General features: G+C 44.2%; 1 protein-coding gene across 1 annotated transcript in view; it reads left to right on the top strand.

The window, feature by feature from the left end:
• The window catches only part of ADCY2 (adenylate cyclase 2), a 385343-nt gene that overhangs the window by 22481 nt on the left and 343880 nt on the right, over positions 1-18982 (top strand). The gene's annotated exons all lie outside the window — the stretch shown is intronic.

The following is an 18982-nucleotide window of genomic DNA, read 5'->3' as shown; positions in this document are numbered from 1 at the left end:
TTCTGCACTTCAATTGATGACATGCTTAGTTCTGCAAACCTGGCCCTAAACTGTAAACACAAGACCCGTAGCTGAGAAGAAAGTCTTTTGAAATAGCCATCTTGATGGTGCCCTGTGGGTGAAGTCGCTCAATGCCCATTTGGACTTACCAGACTTGCCAGCTGCCTGGGTGCAGGCCTGTGTCTCACCCTGTCACCTGTTTTAGACGGCTGGGTCTGGATATAGTCTTCATCCTGCGTGTAGCTGCATGTTCTCCTGGTCCCTGAGTTATCTGTTATTCCAGGATCTCTCTGGGATCAGAGCCTTACCTGTAACTCTCAAACACCAGTTGTGGCCTTGGACTCTTTGTCAACTACTAGATCTTCCTCCTTGCAACAGACTTCTGTGGCAGTGATTTTGTATCACCCTGATTCTGCGGTATCCATAGGATTGCTACATGCACCTGCCGGGAACCTATGGAGATTCATGTTGACCCTGGGAAGCTCTTGGCTTAGGAAATGGCTACACCTGGAGGATGTTAGTTCTTTAGGACTTGCGCCTTATGTTCTTCCTTGTGGGTGTATGCCCTCAGCTGCAGGAGTAAGCGCTGGGTTGTCTCTGGTGCAAGGCTGGGCCGCAGATATGATGGACAAGTTGCTGGCTTCAAGCTCGTGAGTTCTGTAGCCATTCAGGAAGAGAGTGCACTGGGCACTGAGTGGGCTGCCACAGAGGTGGTGGGGACTCCGGAGGGGCAGTGGGTAGGAGAGGACCAGGGGCCAGAAGGGGATAGACGAGAAGGCATTAGGAAACCAGGACCGGTGAGGCAAGAGGAGAAGAGAGATTCAAGATGGCAACAGACAGAAGGGCTCAGGTGCCAGAGCCGGGGGAGAGCACTGCTGGTGTGTCGTAGTTGGAGAGAGCCCTGGGTGAGCCCAGGGGGAGGTTTCCAGTAGGTTCTGTAAGGAAATTGTCTCGTGCCCTCAACCAAAACATCATCCTGTTTTGTCCTCAGTTTCTCTTGCAAAGGGAGAGGCCTGGACTAAGCGAGCTCCGCTTGGTCTCTCTGGCTGTGTTGCTATGGACAGAAGAGGTGGTACCAGTGTCCTCTTCTTGCAGCTCCCTGATGAGGCTCCCCTGGTTGGGGGGCTCCCCCCACCAGTCTCCCCATCACAGTCCCCCTCTGGCCTCTCCCAGCTGCCTGCCAGGGCACACACCTCCCTCCCACCTTCAGCCAGCGCCTGTGGAGCACAAACAAGACACAGACTAGCAGCATTGCTTGCAGGCCTGTGGCACCCACCCAGTGGCCTGTGCTTGCGCCAACGCCACCTCGTTTAATAGTTTGATTTATAAGAAGCCTAACTGTCTGGAAGGGCAAGTGTCCTCTCTGTGTTTTTCTGTTTTCCTTTTGTTCAGAATTCACTGAGTTTGCTTTTCCATATGAATTAAAGGATCAGCTCATCATGTTCCATGAAAACTCCAATTGAGATCTGGATTTAAATTATATGGAATTTGTTAGTTTTTGCTTTGAAATGTCTAGGAAATAATAAAAGGATACTATAACAAAACATCCAGAGATCTGCTAGCTTATTGTACTGAGCCTTTCCGTGGAACGACATGGTATGTCTGTCCAGTAATTACGGTTTTCTGTTATGTTCAAGGACTTTTTTTCCTTCATAAAATCAGTAGTCATTTTACTTAGACTTGTTCTTAGGTACCTAGAATTTTGTTGTTGTTGTTGTTGTTGTTGTTATTTTATAAAAGGGATTTTTAAAACATTTAACTTTCCTATTTGGTTAATTTGATGCATAAGAATACTGTTGTTTTTTTATGTTTGCTGTATTCTGCGATCTCAGTGAACTCTTACTGGTTTTGTTAGTCTACTTGAGGGTCTCAGTTTATCAAATTATCTTAAGATAATTTAAGAAAAATGTTTTTCTCCCTTTTAAATCCTTAATTCACTCTCTTTGCATGCATTATGTTTTTTGATTTTATCAGCCAAGACTTGAAATGAGGAGTCATAGTACAAAAGTGGCCTCAAACCTATTTGCAGCATAACTGGACATCTGTAGCTTCACCAGTAATGTTTGCTTTGTTTTTATTATCACTATTTTAATAGAACCAATTAATCATAATAAGGACCCCCCCCCCACCTGTCTGGAATGGTCTTCTCCTATATGTTGCGTGGCTCTTACGTCACCATCATTAACCTTGTCAACCTCATCAGAGCGGCTTTCCCCCATCTCTGGGTACCACCCCACCTGGTGACACCCCTACTCTGCAGTTTTCCCACAGGACCTACGATGAGTGGCTGTCCCCCCTTTGAGGTCATAAAGCCCTGGGAGCACGTGCCCATCTTGGGTTTATCTTGTCTTTGCACCTGCCAGGGCAGGCTTGCTCCATGTTTTCATTAATATGTGGCTATAGTTCTTTGTCTCCAGATTTGTTGTTGGAATTTTTATTTTATTTTTTGTATCCACTTGTTCTGTTTTTACCTATCTTTTGGTTTTATGACATTCGCTTTGGTTTTACTGCTGCTGTCCACCTGCTTGGAAAAGTCTTAAACATACACATTTCAGAGTCCTCTTACTTCCATTTTCTCAGGTTGATCTCTCTCAGGTGTGGAGTTTGTTGTCTAGGTGTCTCGATGTTGGTGATTTTTGTGTCTCTTTGATATTCTTGTTTCCAAGCTCATGTTGATTTGGGATGTTTCTCACGTCCTCCTCAACATGTAACTCCCCCTGTCTCCCCTCCACCCCCCCCCCCTAGGTTACGGTTGCCTTCCTCACACCACCAGGGCCTGCGTGGAGCTAGCAGGTGGGTGGAGCCTCAGCCCTGCTGGCCTCGCAGGTGGACTGGCTGGACCAGCCCCTGGCCTGGGCATGTTTCTTGGAGTACAGCTGTGTCCTCGATGTGGCTACTCAGGAAAGGCCACAGCCAGGTCTGGGGCTTGTGGCTTTTTTGGGGGTCCACTTTCCCTAAGCTGGGGGCTTGGTCAGGTGTCTCCTCCCTCTGGGGGCCTCCTCACCCACCTTGCCAGAAGAGGGACACTTGGACCTGTTCCTGCTCTGGGGTTTTGATATCCCACTCAAAATATTCAATGCAATGATTTAAAATTAAATTATTATGTCATATTCCCCAAAGCCTGGCATCTCTCAATAGCAGCATCACAGATGTCGCCCCCTCATGGAGCACCAACCTGTAAGAACTATTGTGAGAGGCTCACGGTGCCTCGGGAGGAGTGCTCAAGGAATGGGTTCCCTGGCAGGTGATAAATCCACTGTTCTGCTGTCAGGAGGCCCAGGAGGGAGCCTGCATGGGCAAAGTCCACACGGGACCACACACCACTGACACCCACCCCCCTGAGGTTTGTTTGTCCTGATTGTATCCTACCAGGAAAAACTACAGACTAACATCAGCCAAGGGAAGCGTGGCTGTTATGTCACCAGGAAAACTGACCAACTCTGGGGCTTCCATGTCATTCTCTGTGGATTCGCGGATGGCACTACTCTCTGCTGCGCACGTGGCACGGGGCACCCGGTATCACCTGCTGGGGGAGCTGGGCCGAGCCTCTGTGTGCAGAGATTTTGCTGGGTATTGATCACCTACCGCCGACAGGGCTGACCTTTAGCCTCCAGCTGACTGAGCTTGGTCTGAGAGCTGCAGTCTACAGCACCTCCGGAAGGTCACTGGTCCAGTCTGGCCTCGGGGAGGCCACTTCATAAGTCACAAGTAGACTCTGCAGGCCCCCAGGCAACAGAGACCTTCCAGGAGTGTAGAGATGACTAGAGCCCAGGACAGAGGGCAGGCCTCTGTTTGGGTGAGGGGGAGGCTTCTCCGCACGGCTGACATGAGTATAGATCCTCATTGTCAGCATCTCTGTTGCCAGGCACAGAGCATCAGCGGCCAACGTGCATCGTGATGACAGGGCCAGCCCCTGCTCTGCATGCCTTCCTGCATGACCTCATATCCCCACGTGGCTCCCCGAGGTGAACTCCTGCTTTACAAGAAACAGAGACACAGGATGAGAAGGACCCTGCTCACAGCCAAATGGCTGGTAAATGGAGGAGCATGTGCAAGGGGCCCTGACGCTAGAGGCTGCCTCCCTTCCGTGATATGGTGCTCCTCCACTGGAGCGATGTCACCCCCAGGGGACACTAGTCCACACATGCCTCACTCTGATGGGGGCATTGTACTGTTATCCAGTGGGTAGAAGCCAGAGATGCTTCTCAACATCCTACACTGTGCGGCGCAGCACCCAGAAAATGTTATCCAGCCCCAAACGGGAGGGGCGCCAGGTCTGAGAAACCCTTGTGTGGTGCATAATGCTGCCTCAGTGTGGTGCCTTTTAGGGAACCCAAGGAACGGGTGTCATGCCCCTTGTCTGTCTTGATCGGGCTCAAAGGAGTGGTCTGGCAGCGTGTGGCCTGAGGAAGCACGGGCACGGGCAGAAGGGTGGCAGGTTCCCCCAGGGCCCATGGCGCGGTTTGGAAGGGGTGACGGGGAGTCGGGGAGGATGGGCAGGGCTGCGCGTCGAGCCCCCTGCCCTGGGCTCTGACTCCACCCCGTGCTGCCAGCCCCCGCCCGCTCGCGTCTGTTCCGCACAGCTGCCTCCTGACTGAAAAGGTGTTAAAAATGACATTTTCTCGATGGTTCCAACAAGTCCGAATGAAGTCGGTGGTAAATGGTGGTGTTTTGGGCCCTCGCTGCGTAGTGGCAGCACCTGTGGTTTTGCGGGGAGTCCTGCGGGCACCTCCCGCTTGGGCTGATTTGCTGACACGCCCCTCGCCGGCCCTGACTTTCCGTGGACAAAGTGGTAGCAAAGAAGGTGATGCTCTTGCTCCTTCCATCTTATTTTCCTGAATGGCTTAAAAATACTCGAACGGTTTTGAAGTAGATGGTAGTAGAGGCTTACATAAACTGTTTGCTTTCTCTGTTTTGTTAGGTCCAGTCAGTGGGATCATTTTTATTTTTATTTTGGTTAAGAAACCAGTGGCCACATGTATGGGGCGCATCACACTGCCAGTGCAGTTTCGCGGCGTAGCAGTGGTCCCTACGCGATAGCTGCTGGAACGTGGGGCCTTCCTGGGAGGTTCACAGTTAGTGTCCCCAGCTCTGGGGCCAGAGGTCTGTGATCAGGGTATGGGCAAAGCCATTCTCCCTCTGAAGGTGCCAAGGGAGGATCCTCCCTGCCTCTTCCAGCTACCTGTGGTTTCTGGCAATCCATTGGCCTATGGACATACCCCTCCAGTCCCACACCATTCTTGTCTGTGTATCCTTTCTCTTCTTGTGAGGACACTCATTGTACCGGATTTAGGGCTTCTCCTGATGGTCTCATCCTAAGCTGATGACAACTGTAAAGACCCTGTTTCCAAATAAGACCACATTCACATGTATTGGGAGGTAATACCCTTTCTGATGGAAACAGCTCAACTCATGACAGCTCTGATTTCATGGGAAGACACACTGTTCCCTAAGTGGATTGCAGGAAGCCACTTCGATCTTGCGTGGCGTGGTGCTCGAATGTCTGCTTCCCCTTCTGAAGATTTCCATAACTGCTCTTGTTGTCGACCTACACTTAAACCACAAATCCACTTTGGAGTTAAATGTACGCCCTGGAGGTTTTGATGTTTTTTGAAACCTGGGAAGCCTGGGTGGCTCAGTAGTTGAGCATCTTGCCTTTGGCTCAGGTCGTGATCCCTGGGGTCCTGGGATCGAGTCCCGCATCAGGCTCCCCGCAGGGAGCCTGCTTCTCCCTCTGCCTGTGTCTCTACCTCTCATGAATAAATAAATAAAATCTTTGAAACCAGTGTCTATCAGGAATTAGATACATTCTGGTGTGTGAATATCCTGTTGAAATAAATTTACACTCATAAATACAAAGAGAAGATAACCTGACGATTGCATTGGCCTGTGAACAAACAGTGTCATGAACGAATGGTTGTGCATGAGGCTGCCTTGGTGTCCCTCTGCCCGTCTGAATAAAGGAAATGCTTCTTTTGGGCTCCTACATTAGTGGCATCAAGGAAGTTTTGCTTGATGAATTTTCATAATGCTTTGGTTTACTTGGTGAAACCCAAGCTTTTAGATGATGTTTTTTAATAGATTTTTAGCAAGAATGAATGCATTTTGGGTGCCTGATGGCTGAGTTGGTTAAGCATCTGCCTTCGGTTTAGGTTATGATCTCAGGATCCTGGGATCGAGCCCCACATTGGGCTCCCTGCTCAACAGGGGGGTCTGCTTCTCCCTCTCCCTCTGCCTGCTGCTCCCCCTGCATGTGTGCGCATTCTCTCTCTCTCTCTCTCTGTCAAATAAATAGATAAAATGTTTAAAAAAATGAATGAATGCATTTCATCCTTGCTGATAGCCACTGATGTAGGACCTTCCCTCTGGGATGAGAATACCGATCGGCAGGTGGCAGGAGGGCAGTCCCCACTTGGCTGGCACCTAAGCAGATAGACGCTGGCTTGGTTAAGTAAGGACAAGAAAGCTGAGTCGTATTTGCATTTGTCTCCAGTATTCTGCTTCCCTCCTAGGAACAGCTCATTGAATAGAGTTAAATGAGCACTTCCATTCCTGACAACCCCATTTCAGCTTTGGCAGGGAGAACACACTGAAGTTACTGTATAGATTTGTGAAATTACTGCCAGCTTGAAAGGCTAGCAGTTTGCTCTAGGAAGAAGACGCTTCCTTGGTCACATTGCCGGAAAGGATACCAGACACTCCGCGTGTGCCCCTGCGTGTCTTCTTACAAAAGTAGGACATCAGTGTGCAAACATCTATTTATTTTTTATTATTGGAAGCAGGAAAAATGAAAGGAAGGCTTCTCATAGGCTGTGAGCTGGAATGGAATCAGTTTGCGCAGTCACTTGGAACACTGCTAAGGAAGGTCTTTACCGTCGGGAGAGCCGAGCAGCCTGTGAATGGAGAGAGAAATCCAGCTCAGAGGGATCGTGCCTCCCTATCCAAGGCGCTCATCTCTAAGCTTTTGTGCAGCAGCGGGGCTTCTCCGGGGGCATTTTGCCCTTACTTTGGAAAAGGATACACTGGAGAAGAATTAAAAAGTAATACAAATGATTATCTCCTTTAGCCCCAAAGATGAGGGCTTAAGCGTTGTGTTGTTACCGTTTTAATGCAGAGGATATACTGACAAAATGTGAATCTTAAGGAAGTGCATTGCAGCTGGACCCAGCCTGAAGTGTCGTTATTTTGAGATCCTGCATATTTCTGGCAGTTTCCCGCGGAGGTGGCATTTCTGTGTTCTCCCTCCCGTTAGTTGCCAGCCAGAGTGAGGGGATGGTCATACCGGCTGTGCGGAGCGCTGGGAGCTTACCATGACCCGTCCTGGGCTTTCTCAGCCAGAGCCCTGACCTTGCCCGAATAGATGGTTCTGCCCGTGTTTCCAGAACAATCTCTCTGCTTCCTGCTCTCTTTCTCCTCCTGCGCTTTAGAGGAGCACAGGGCCTGGTCCTGAAGATGGGCATCTGAATCAGACTCTTGTCTGGTGATGAAACAGGCATTGCCATTCTCACTTCTGCACTTCTGGAATATCTCCCCCACCCCACGGCCACATCGGTGTACATCTTAGACTGAGTGATCTTGGAGACATGTCTGTTTGGTGCTCCATTCCCGGTGGCAGCAAGTGTCACACACATAGGCATCACGCTTCAGGTACTTGTGGAGATACTGAATATGCATACACACAACCTGCCTGTCTGCTTGCCCCCTTGGCACCATCGTGGTGATGGAAAACACTTCTCCTGGGCCAGGCAGTATTCAGTGACTTCACTTACAGAACTTATTTGATTTCTGTTACCCTCTGAAGTAAGTACCAATATTATTTGCAATGTACAGGTGAGGAAATGGAAACCCAGAGAGGTTAAGCAACCTTGCCACAGTCACACAGCTAGGAAGACAGAATGAACTGAGCATTCTGGCGCCATGATCACCATGCATCATCTCCATGTGCTCCTCCCTGCCATGGAGAATGTGGGGTGTTTCCTGTCGTGCCTCGGCAAATGATAGATTACTGTGGTGAGGAGGGGACATATTTGGGAATTCTGAGTTGTTCTTTCTGAGCCACTTTTGGGTTAGATGTTATTTGGAAAAACTTCATGGAAGGCACCTGTTACTTAGATGACACAAAATTGATCACATCATTGTTTCCAGTTGTCAGCAGATATTCCCAGTTGAAGAGAATACGTGTTTCATTCCTTGGATGAATCAACAAGAGATAGGGAACATACTTGAGAGAAGAATTAAATGTCTATGGACATATATCAGTCAATATTGTTGTTTAGGAATTAATGATTGCTTTTATGCTGAGGTTAACATCGCTTCCTTATAAATAGATTCCTTATGGTCTCGCTTCTTTCTGCTGATTTTCTCTTCTGGTCCTGTCTTAGCTCCCATCTACCTGCAGAGAGGCCCTTTCTTCCCTGTAGGAAAAACCCATCAGACTCCAAGGGAGGGCGTTCGCCAGGATGCCAGCCCAGGGCTCAGAGTTCAGTCCAGCCTAGACAGCCTCTCTCTGAGCAGTGCTGGCTCTGGGAACTATTTATGACTTTGCTTAGAGTCTGTGTAGGATGGCTCTCGAGCTCTGGGGGGTGGCCACCATCACAAGGATGCTGGTGCTGTGTGTGCTGCTCTCAGGGCATCTGGAGCACCACCTGGAGAAGTCAACGTGAAGTGGAAAGTCGGGACTGCAATCTGGAATTCGTAGTGTTTTCGTGAAAGAGCTGGAATTTTACAAGGGAGGAAAAATGTTCTGTGGACTTCCAAAACATCTGTTATTGACTCGGTTTAAATGGAGCCACTTTTGATGTTGGCTGTGTTAGAGCTTACTGCATTCGGTGTTTGTGAATGACTTTATGAAAGGTTGTGTTTGTAATGGAATTCCAGCTACTTTGTGCTTGTAACGGAGTGGGAAGCGGTTGTTACATCCAGAGAGATGTGGGAACCGGTGAATAATACAACCTATCACTGTCAGGTGGGGACCGTGTGTGTGCGCCCATGCGTGCATGTAGGGGGAGATGCCAGCATGAAGGGGAGTGAATTCTAGACTCCAGGCTGGAGCAGCAAGTACCCATGGAAAAAAAAAAGATCCAAAGTTTAAATTATTTCCTATTAAGAGTTGCTAAGCAACACCTCACTTAGCTTCCCCAGCATTCAGTATTTCACATTTCCTTTTCTCAGCAGCCACTAATAACATCCTCACCCAACTCAAGGACAGGAATGAGACATAGACCCCAAATAAAATAAGAGGTTTGCACGAAGGAGACTTTCCAATAAACTTTTAGATTCAGGGTAAGTAAATAATTGGGGAGAACAGGTGAATGCTATATTTTACATCATCACCACGAGATGTTTCCTTTTATTCTATATTTGCAATATTTTATGAAAAAAATGTGATATATCATATATCTTCTGAATGTAATTTTCTTGTTTGTAGAATGGATTTAAGTATTTTCACATACTCCAGGCTCTGATGGACTTGTGAATGTCCTATCCCCGGTGCTGCTGGCTCCCTCGGGTTGGAGCTTTATGGATCTTTCTGTTTCTAACTCCCAGCCCAGCACCCAGTGTGGTGGACATAGAGGGACAGGCAGGCTACCATTCACATTGGGAAGGGTTGATAAGGTGCTGGGTGAGGAGCCATGGGGTGGAGGGGTCCAGTTCTGCCTATAGATGGCCTTTTAAATGCTTTTAAGCCCTGTTCTGGCCAAATGGAGACTTCCATCTATGTACTTTTGTCCAAAGGTTTGAATTCCCTGTCAGGGATAATAGCAAGAATAAAACATTTCCCAGAGATTCACATCATTTATTTTGTAGACTTTATGGTCTAAGAATGGAGTTTTTAATCATTTCTGCATCTCAGCTTCACCACCACACACACACACACACACAAAGGGCATTTCTTTCTGTTCTTGGGGCATGCCCAGACCCCCCTGGTGAGACCCGTAGCTGTCAGGACTAGCTGTCACCCTCTAAAATGCACTTGGGAGTCATGGCTCCTCATGACTGCTGTAACGCTTGTGACCCAAGTGCAGAGATGGTGCTGGGAACTCACCAGAGCAGTACTGGAGAGAAGATGCTCACCAATAAGGGTGAACATGCAGCTTGGTGATATTTGCTGTTCAATGCTTATAAGGGCTTATAAGGGCAGCCAGAACCAAGTACCATGAATTGAGTGGCTTGGGACAATACAAATGTAATGCCCTACAGTTCTAGGCCACAGGTCCAAAATCTAGGTGTGGCAGGGCCACGCACACTGACAGCGTAGGAGAATCCTTTCCTTGCATCTCGCCAGCTTCTTGTGGTGTGCCAGCAATCATGGGCATCCCTCGGATTATACTTACATAGCAGCGTCTGCCTCTGTTGTCACATGGTGTTCTCCTTGTGTCTGTCTGTCTTCACATGACTGTTTTCTTGTAGAGATATCAGTTCTACAGGGGGCCAGCCTGCTCTCAGATGACCTTGTCTTAGCTAATTACACATGTAGTGACTCTGTTTCCAAATAAGTCCACATTCTGAGATACTGGGGTTAGGACTTCAACCTTTCTTTCTTCCTTTCTCCCTTTCTTATTTTCTTTCCTTTTTTCTTTCACATGAGCACATGCTTTGATCATACAAGGTGTGAGGGAACCCAGATAATAGAACCTTTGGGTCTTCTTTCTTATGTGTCTGGGCATGTTCAAAGGCCTGGTGGACGTAAATCACACATTACCTCATCTGCACTCACATCTGCTACGTTACATGGACCTGTGCAAAATGCAAATATGGGACCCGTGGTTCAGAATTTGTTAAGATTTATAAACAGTCTCAGCAGGGCATTAGACCAAATGAGGTCCCTTCTAAGCACGGTCCTGTGTGGCTGTGCAGGTGCACACCATACATAGTGCAACATGTCTGCTCTAGTTCCCAGGGCTGGGAGGGTCAGAAGATGGTCTCTGTTTTAAGGCTTGGAGTTCCAACTGCTGGCAGCAGGTGGAGGGAGGTGTGAGGCTGCTTGCTCTTCCTGCCCCACGGCTTTGCTTCAGGGAGATGATGCGTGCTAGCGGAACACAAGCATCCATCCCCATCCATCCCATGTGGGGAGTGGTCCATATCTCAGAAGAAATCAGTGAGAAAAGAAGATGGGAGAAATTAGGAGAGATTTTGAAAGGGTTGCTTGTCACTGCTGGGGGTGGGGGAGGGGTACCCAGAATGGAAAACTGTCCTAGACCGAGGGTGGAATCTTTTTGCCAAATGAATATTTCAGCTCTGCCAGACATGATTGATGACTGCTTTCATTTGCTTGTTTAAATTCAGCTTTTATTTTAAAGAGCAGCTTTAGTTCTGGAGGTTCTGTTAATATATCCCACTCTCTATGAGTACAAATTGTGTTACATTTAATTTTGTAATAAGCTGGTTTTAGCAATTTTGCTGTCTAATAAATTCAAAGCTGAGGTTAATAAGCATACTTTTAAAATCATCCGTGTGATGATTCTGCTCAGAGGAGGATGGTGGCATTTTGAATGTCCAGTTCTAAACACAATGAAATCATAGAGACTCAGTTTATCCTCCCACCTCAAACAACTGAAGAATGTGACAAAATACATGGAATGTTGGCTTTGAGACACTGACTAAGAGCCACTGCAGGAACATGACCCTTATAGGAAGGGAAACAAAAGGGGAGATCCTATGGTTGCCCCAACTTCCTGCATCGAGGGAACCCTCCAGGCTGCAGCACAGAAGGCAGAACCCAAGCAGAGCTCAGCAGGTTCGTGAAGTTGAAAAGACAAAGTTCAGAGTTTGGGGAGGTAAAGACACTGGAGTTCTCAGGGCAGGAAACCAAGGAGAAGGGATGAGAGAGAAAGACAGGGAAGAAATGAGGAAGCAAGTTCTGGAGACTTGTAGATGATCTGGTGAAGTCTCCATCTGAGCACTAGTTAGCACCTGCAATGGAAGGAAGCTCCAGTGTCCAAGAAAGAACCTCTAGTAAAGCACAGTTGGAATAATTTCTGGTATGGGGCCTGGAAGAGTAACATGCATTTCCTAATGTGAAAGGAATCTATTCATGAAGACCTGATAGCCTCTAGTGACTGTGCCCCTGATAAGAGATTCTCAAAGATTGCACTGCTCTTCCAAACTGATGGGACAATAAGAGAGTCAACAAGATATAGGAGATTTTGAAAGTACTACCAAACCGGTTGATCTGATTGGTGTTTATAGAATACCCCCACCCAACAATGCAGAGCCTATGTTCTTTCAAATGCATAAACCATATTTTTGACTGTAAAAGTCCCCTTGAGTGTGAAAGGATTACCTTCATACAAAGAATGTCCTTTGTCCATAATGGACTTCAATAGAGATCAATAACAAGGAGACTTGGAGAGTCAACCAGTAATTAGAAACTAAACAATACATTTCAAAATAGCCCAGGAGTCCAAGAAGAAATTACAAGGTGGATCAGAAAATATGTTGACTAAATGAAATGAAAACATGATGCCTCATAACTTGAGACATTACACCCTCATTGGGGCTTAGAGGGAATTTACTGTATTGATTATACTAGAGAAGATCAAGGGCTCAAACTAAGGTCACTTAGGCTTCCACTTTTAGAAACTAGAAAAGGTAGTACAAATTAGAAGAAAGAAAATTAAACAAAGGAGCAGAAAACAATGAAATTATAAACAGAAAGACAATAGAGAAAAATCAATGAGACAAAACTAGTTCTTTGAGATGGTCAATAAAATTGATAAAACTCTAACTAGACTGATCAGAAATAATGAAATAAGGTGAAACTTCCAATTTTAGGAATGTGAGAGGGATAGTCTACATGAGTCCCACAGCCGTTAAAAGGTAAAGAAATATTATGAACAGCTTTATGCTGATAAATCCCACAGTCTAAATGAAATGGAAAAATTCCCTGAAAAGCAAACCAGCAGAGCTCATTTAAGAAGGAATAGATAGCCTGAGTAGCCCTATATGCAAAAATAATTTGAATATGTAGTTAAGTATCTTCCCACAAAGAAAACTCAGGTTCAGATGTCTCTCCTATTAAGTTCTTACCAAAATTTTAGGATAAAATAATCCCAGTACTACACAAATTCCTCTACAAAATAGAAGAGGGAACATTTTCCAAGTCATGTCATGAGGCCACCATTATTCTGATACCAAAACAAAAGGCCTTACAAGGAAAGAAAACTAAGACCAAAACTATCATGAAAAATAAAATGTAATATATTTTATATATATGTATATATATCCATATATATATGTATATCCATCTATTTTAAATATAAAATACAGCATCACCAAATAGAGTTTATCTCAAGAATCAAAGTTGGTTTAACATTAAAAAAGTCCGTTGATGGGGCAGCCCTGGTGGTCAGCGGTTAAACGCCGCCTTCGGCTTGGGGTGTGATCCTGGGGACCCGGGATCGAGTCCCATGTCGGGCTCCCCATAGGGAGGCCTGCTTCTCCCTCTGCCTGTGTCTCTGCCTCTCTCTCTCTCTCTCTCTCTCTCTCTCTCTGTGTGTGTGTGTGTCTGTCATGAATAAATAAATAAAATCTTAAAAAAGGGAGAAAAAAGTCAGTTGATGTGATTCATCACGTTAATGGATTGTTTCAATAAATGCACTACTCTCATTCCAGGAGATACAGAGGAGGCATTTGACACAATTTGACACCTATTCATGGAATATCTCTCAGCAGTCTAGGAATAGAAAGGAATCACCTCAAACTGATTCAAGGCAATTGTGCAAAAGTGTAGCATGGTTCTTGATAGTGAGAGATTGAATGCTCTCTTCCTGCAGTCCAGAGTCTTGTCGGGGTGACCACTCCTGCCATGTCTTTTCAACAATGTACAGACACCCCAGCTAGTGCAGATGGCAAGAAGAAGTAATAAAAGACACGCAGACCAAAAAACAGGATGTCGAGTGACTTTGTGTGTGTGTGTGTGTGTGTGTGCGCGTGCATGTATGTGCATGCAGTGTCCATTATGGTCAACACAAGCCACATGTTGCTACAGAGCATTTCCATATTTTGAATTGAGCGATGCTTACAAGTGTGAACACTTACTTTTAAAGGCCAAGTATGAAAAAAAGAATGTAAACTATTTTTTAAAATACTTAAAAAAATTCATTATGTGGTAAAATTATTGTATTTTGGGAAAAATAGGCTAAATATGAGGTGCTATTAAAATCAAATTTACCTACTTTTTTTAAAAAATTATTTATTCATGAGAGACACAGAGAGAGAGAGGTAGAGACATAGGCAGAAGGAGAAGCAGGCTCCTTGTAGGGAGCCCGATGTGGGACTCAGTCCTGGGGTCCTGGGATCACGACCTGAGCCAAAGGCAGGTGCTCAACCACTGAGCCACCCAGGTGCCCCAAATTTACGTACTTTTAATGTGACTGCAAAAAAATTTAATATTATACATGTGACCTACATTATGTTTGCATGGAATATTATGGTCTATATTGAAAATCCTATGGAACCTGAAAACACTACCAGACCTAGGAAGTGGCTTTAGTGAGGTTGCAGTTTACAAGGCTCAGATACAGAAATACATTGTATTCCTGTATATTAGAATCTTCCAATCAGAAACTAAAAAAAAAAAAAAAAGCCATTCAGTATAGTATCAAAAATATAAAATAGGAATAAATTTGGGTAAATGGGTATAACTCTTCTACACAGAAACTGTAAAACGTTGTTGATAGAAATTAAAGAAATGAATAACTAGAGGGAGGCAGACTCTGCTCATGGGTCAAAGACATGATGTTCAGTTGCCAATTCTGCCCAGATTCATCCTCTATAGGTTCAGTGTGATCTCAGTGAAAATTCCAGCAAGCTTTTTTGTAGAGAGTAATGAGAAGACTCTAACATGTAGACGGACTTGCAAGACCCCTAAGATAGCCAAAAGAAATTTAAGAAAGTAGAGCATGGAGATGTTACCCTCCGGGATTCAGGACTTCTTATAAAACTATAGTAATCGGCATAAGAAATATTCATGTAACAATAAACACTAAGGCCAGTGGGATTCGACAGTCAGCAATAGTCCTACACGGTCAGTTTATTTTTGACAGTATTCCAGGCCAGTTCAATGAGGAAAGTATAAGCTTTTCAACAATAGCTGCTGAAAACGTTGGATATCTGTTTGCAAAAATAAACTTCCATCCCGAGCTCATGCAGTGCAAAATTAACTGAGAGTGGATCGTAGGCTTAAAACTATGACACTTGTAGAAGAAAATATGAGAGAAGATTTGGTACCCTTGGGCTAGAAAAATGTTTCTTAAATAGAACATCAAAAATTGTGTCCTGTACAGGGGAAAAAAAAAACATCAATAGGATTTAATCAAAATTAAAAACTTGTATTATTCAAAGACACTGAAGAAAGTGACATTGTGAGCTGCAGACCGGCAAAAACAGGTACAAAACATACATGATGCTCGACAAAGGACTTGTACTTTGGGTGCATAATAGATTCTTACAACTCAATTTTATCTATTTTTTTAAGATTTTATTTTAATTTTTAAAAGTAATCTCATACCCTGTGTGGAGCTTGAACTCATGACCCTGAGGTCAAGAGTCTCACACTCCACCAACTGAGCCAGCCATGCGCTCCTGCTAATTTTACCTCGATAAAGGTGTGAAAATGGTGGATGAATTTTTTTTAGCATGCAAAGAATTTTCACATACTCCATTTCACATTATTGATATAGAGATTTTATGACTTGTCAGAAACATGTAGCAGGTTTAGGGGTGGAACCCACTGTTCCTTCCCTCTCTTGCATTCAGATGTGTTGGCTCACCAGCTCTTGGCCATGTCTCCTCCTTGCCTTTATAATGATTAAGAAAGAGTAGGGATCTGTCAGGAGAATAAAGTCATTCTAAAGGAATGGCAGTATTTTTATTTTTTTCAAGTCTGGGGAGGAGATGATTCCTTGAGCAAAGATTTATTACCTCTTAAACTTTTTAAAAGATGGGCTGATCAATTGCTGAGTCGATTGAAATTCAATTTCTGTTCAGCCTGTTTTTTTTTTTTTTTAAAGAATATTTTCCATTGAATGTGATACACACATACAAAATGCCTAGATCATAATCTGTATTTTCTGTAATGCTCTCAATATGCAAAAATCATTCTTATTACTCTTTTTACCTCCTGATGGGGGATATAGCTAAAGAACCAAATATTCTGAGAAGCATAAAAACACAGATGCATTAGTCTAAAACTTGTGAAGTAACGTTTGCTTCTTATAGACAAACTTATTGTCTTATAGAAAGAAAATAAATGGGAGTGTGTTATAAAATTTTAAAAAATCAAATCTGAGTTTTTCCTTTTAGTCCAGGTATGGGTCAGCAGACCAAGGTGTCAGAGGGAGAGCTCACAGAGACCATCTTACATGACACTGGGGAGTTAGCACAGGGTCAGATAGGGTGGACCGTTGGGCAGGTGTAAAAATGAATACATGAAATAGATGAACAAAAGAAAGAAATCAATTAGCTTACAGAAAAAAATCAGATGCCTACTTCATTCCAGATAAAAATCTGAATTCTAGGTGGATTAAAATCTAAATGAGGAAAGCAAATCATTAAGGTTTTCATAAAAATGTAGAGAAAAAGCTCTTCATAACACTGTATAGAGAACCCATGAAGTAAGCCATGGCCAGCGGAAAGCAAACACACAAAAATCCAGAGCACATTATGAAGGAAAGTAATGAAGAAATCTAAAAGGAAAGACCTATTCAGATTGTTGTTATTGCTCTGTAGATACACAAGAGATGGTCTTCCAAGCATGCCCAAGGAGACATGTGGACAAATTAGTAGGGAACTGGATAAATCAATTACAGTGTTTTCCCCCAATGAAATGCTAACTAAGAATCGAATGCACAAAATAGATCTACATATATCAACACCAATAAATCTTAAAAACATAGTGTTGAATGAAACAGGACGTTTCAAAAGTATACTGATAATATATGTGTCTACATTTTGAATACTTAGGAGCACAACCATCAGATAGATGAAAACACAGGTGAGAAAGTGTAGCCTACTGATCTTCGGCTCCTCGCTTTTTCTGGGGAAGGAGGAAAGAGAATCTGAAAGAGAGATTTTAGCTGTAACCTCCTAAATATACATAATACATGTGAAAGCATAGCATCCAAGGCTAGTTGGGCATCATGGCCAGTGTACAAGATGCATTTATGAGTGGCTGTCCTATGATTTGTTGCACTTTTAAAAATTCCAGATTTACTAGTTTTAGTTTTTTTCCCCCCCTTTATAGTCAAATTTTAACAAAAAAGGAAATCAGATATACTGAATAGAACTCTCCCTTTGACCTGCATTTGCTGGCTGGCTTTTGAGAATCCAGCCCCATTATCTGCCTCTCAGCTGGGCTACCTCTCCCCACCCCGACGGCTCCCTTACCCCAGAGCCTCTGTCGTGTTGTTGACCATCATGAAAAGTCAACCTTGCTTCCCCTGACTCCATTGTTACTAGTTTTAATAAGAAGTATTTTATATTTGAAACCTTAAAAACGTTATATAGCACTCTACAAATTCCAAGGAATGTAATACTTGAATTATCATGAGATTTGGTTACCTGAGCTCTGCATTTAACAATGAATGAAAATCCAGGCAAATGCGCAAAAACGATGATCATTTATCATAAATAATGAAAAGGTGACATCATTAAATTTACTTGGAATAAATACTTGGGGGATTAATGGCCATAATTCTTAAATCCTATAAAGCTGTTGTTAACTATAATTAAATATTGTTTTTGTTGGTTCCCAGCTATTCGAAAAACATAAACAACAACCCCAAGCCCAAAACCACACAAACCAAACTATTGAAAAAATGCAATGAGAATGATTAAAATGAAGGCGTTTAGGCCTTGAAATTTTGTATATGCATGCCACTGAGTGTGACATGGTTATATCTTTTGGCAGTTTTTAGTACTGACCCATGTGATAACAATTCTATCATTAGCATGGGAAAATTAAATGAAATAATTGTAGATTGATTAAAATCCTGCCACTCTCTTCCTTCAGTTGTCTTTGCATGTCTCAAAGTACATGCTATAATCTAACTTCAAGAACACAATGTGGTGCACGTGGGGACTTGGCCAATATTTACTGCTTTGAATTCCATGTCAGCTTCATGCTGCATACATCTTTGAGGATGATAAAACCCAGAGTCTAGATAGGATAACCGATATTTAACTTCTTTCCTTGTTGGAAATGCAAAGTCACCAAGACTAATAAGCAGGAGACAGAGGGATGATGCATGCTTTAAGGATGAGCACAGACTCTCAGGGTTGTCTTAGCAACTAAAAGTGGAGACATGCCTTCATAATGTGGGGGGCATTGGTCTGCTGGTCTCTGGTGTGGCCTCTGATTATTTGTGAGTTGCACAGTGAGAGGAGAGCGCAAAGTTCCTGGACCTCATGGGATGGAAGTAGGATCCTACAAAGAAAGGTGTATGTACTTCAGTGTCATGATTATAAATAGTCAATTGTTTCAGCCAGGATTTCTTGTGGGAGGTCTGAATGGGTCCAGAATCTTCTTTTCTTGCTTTATGGGATGATCTGATTGTAGGGAATTCACTTTCACTAAAAATGCCAATTTATGATCTTCTTGCTACTCAGAATGCTTCTGTCTGCTAACCAAATGCCTCCTTGAGGGTGTTGGGTTACTTGGGAACTCTATTCACTTGTGTGTGTTGAAGATCAGACCAGAACCAGGTGGGTTATGGCTCTCCTTGGGTATTTGATTCAGGCTGCAACACAGTCTGAGGAATATATCTGTTGCATAGTGAGGTCACTGCTTTTGGCAGATTATATTGGGCAGTCTTGAGCTCTGCTGCCTGGAGATCTTGGGGAATCGGTGACAACATCTGGCTAGTACTCAAGTAAGCCAACTTAAGACCTCCTCCATAAAATGTGGCACAGTGAAGAGGATGAATGTTTTTGCAATGAGAGCATTTTCCCCTCCATTGGAGGAAAACCTAGTCATGCTTCA

This window comes from Nyctereutes procyonoides, unplaced genomic scaffold, assembly GCF_905146905.1.
Source record: "Nyctereutes procyonoides isolate TBG_1078 unplaced genomic scaffold, NYPRO_anot_genome, whole genome shotgun sequence".
Lineage (NCBI taxonomy): Eukaryota > Metazoa > Chordata > Mammalia > Carnivora > Canidae > Nyctereutes > Nyctereutes procyonoides.
The sequence above is the reverse complement of the archived record's forward strand: the minus strand, read 5'-3'. Positions and strand labels throughout refer to the sequence as shown.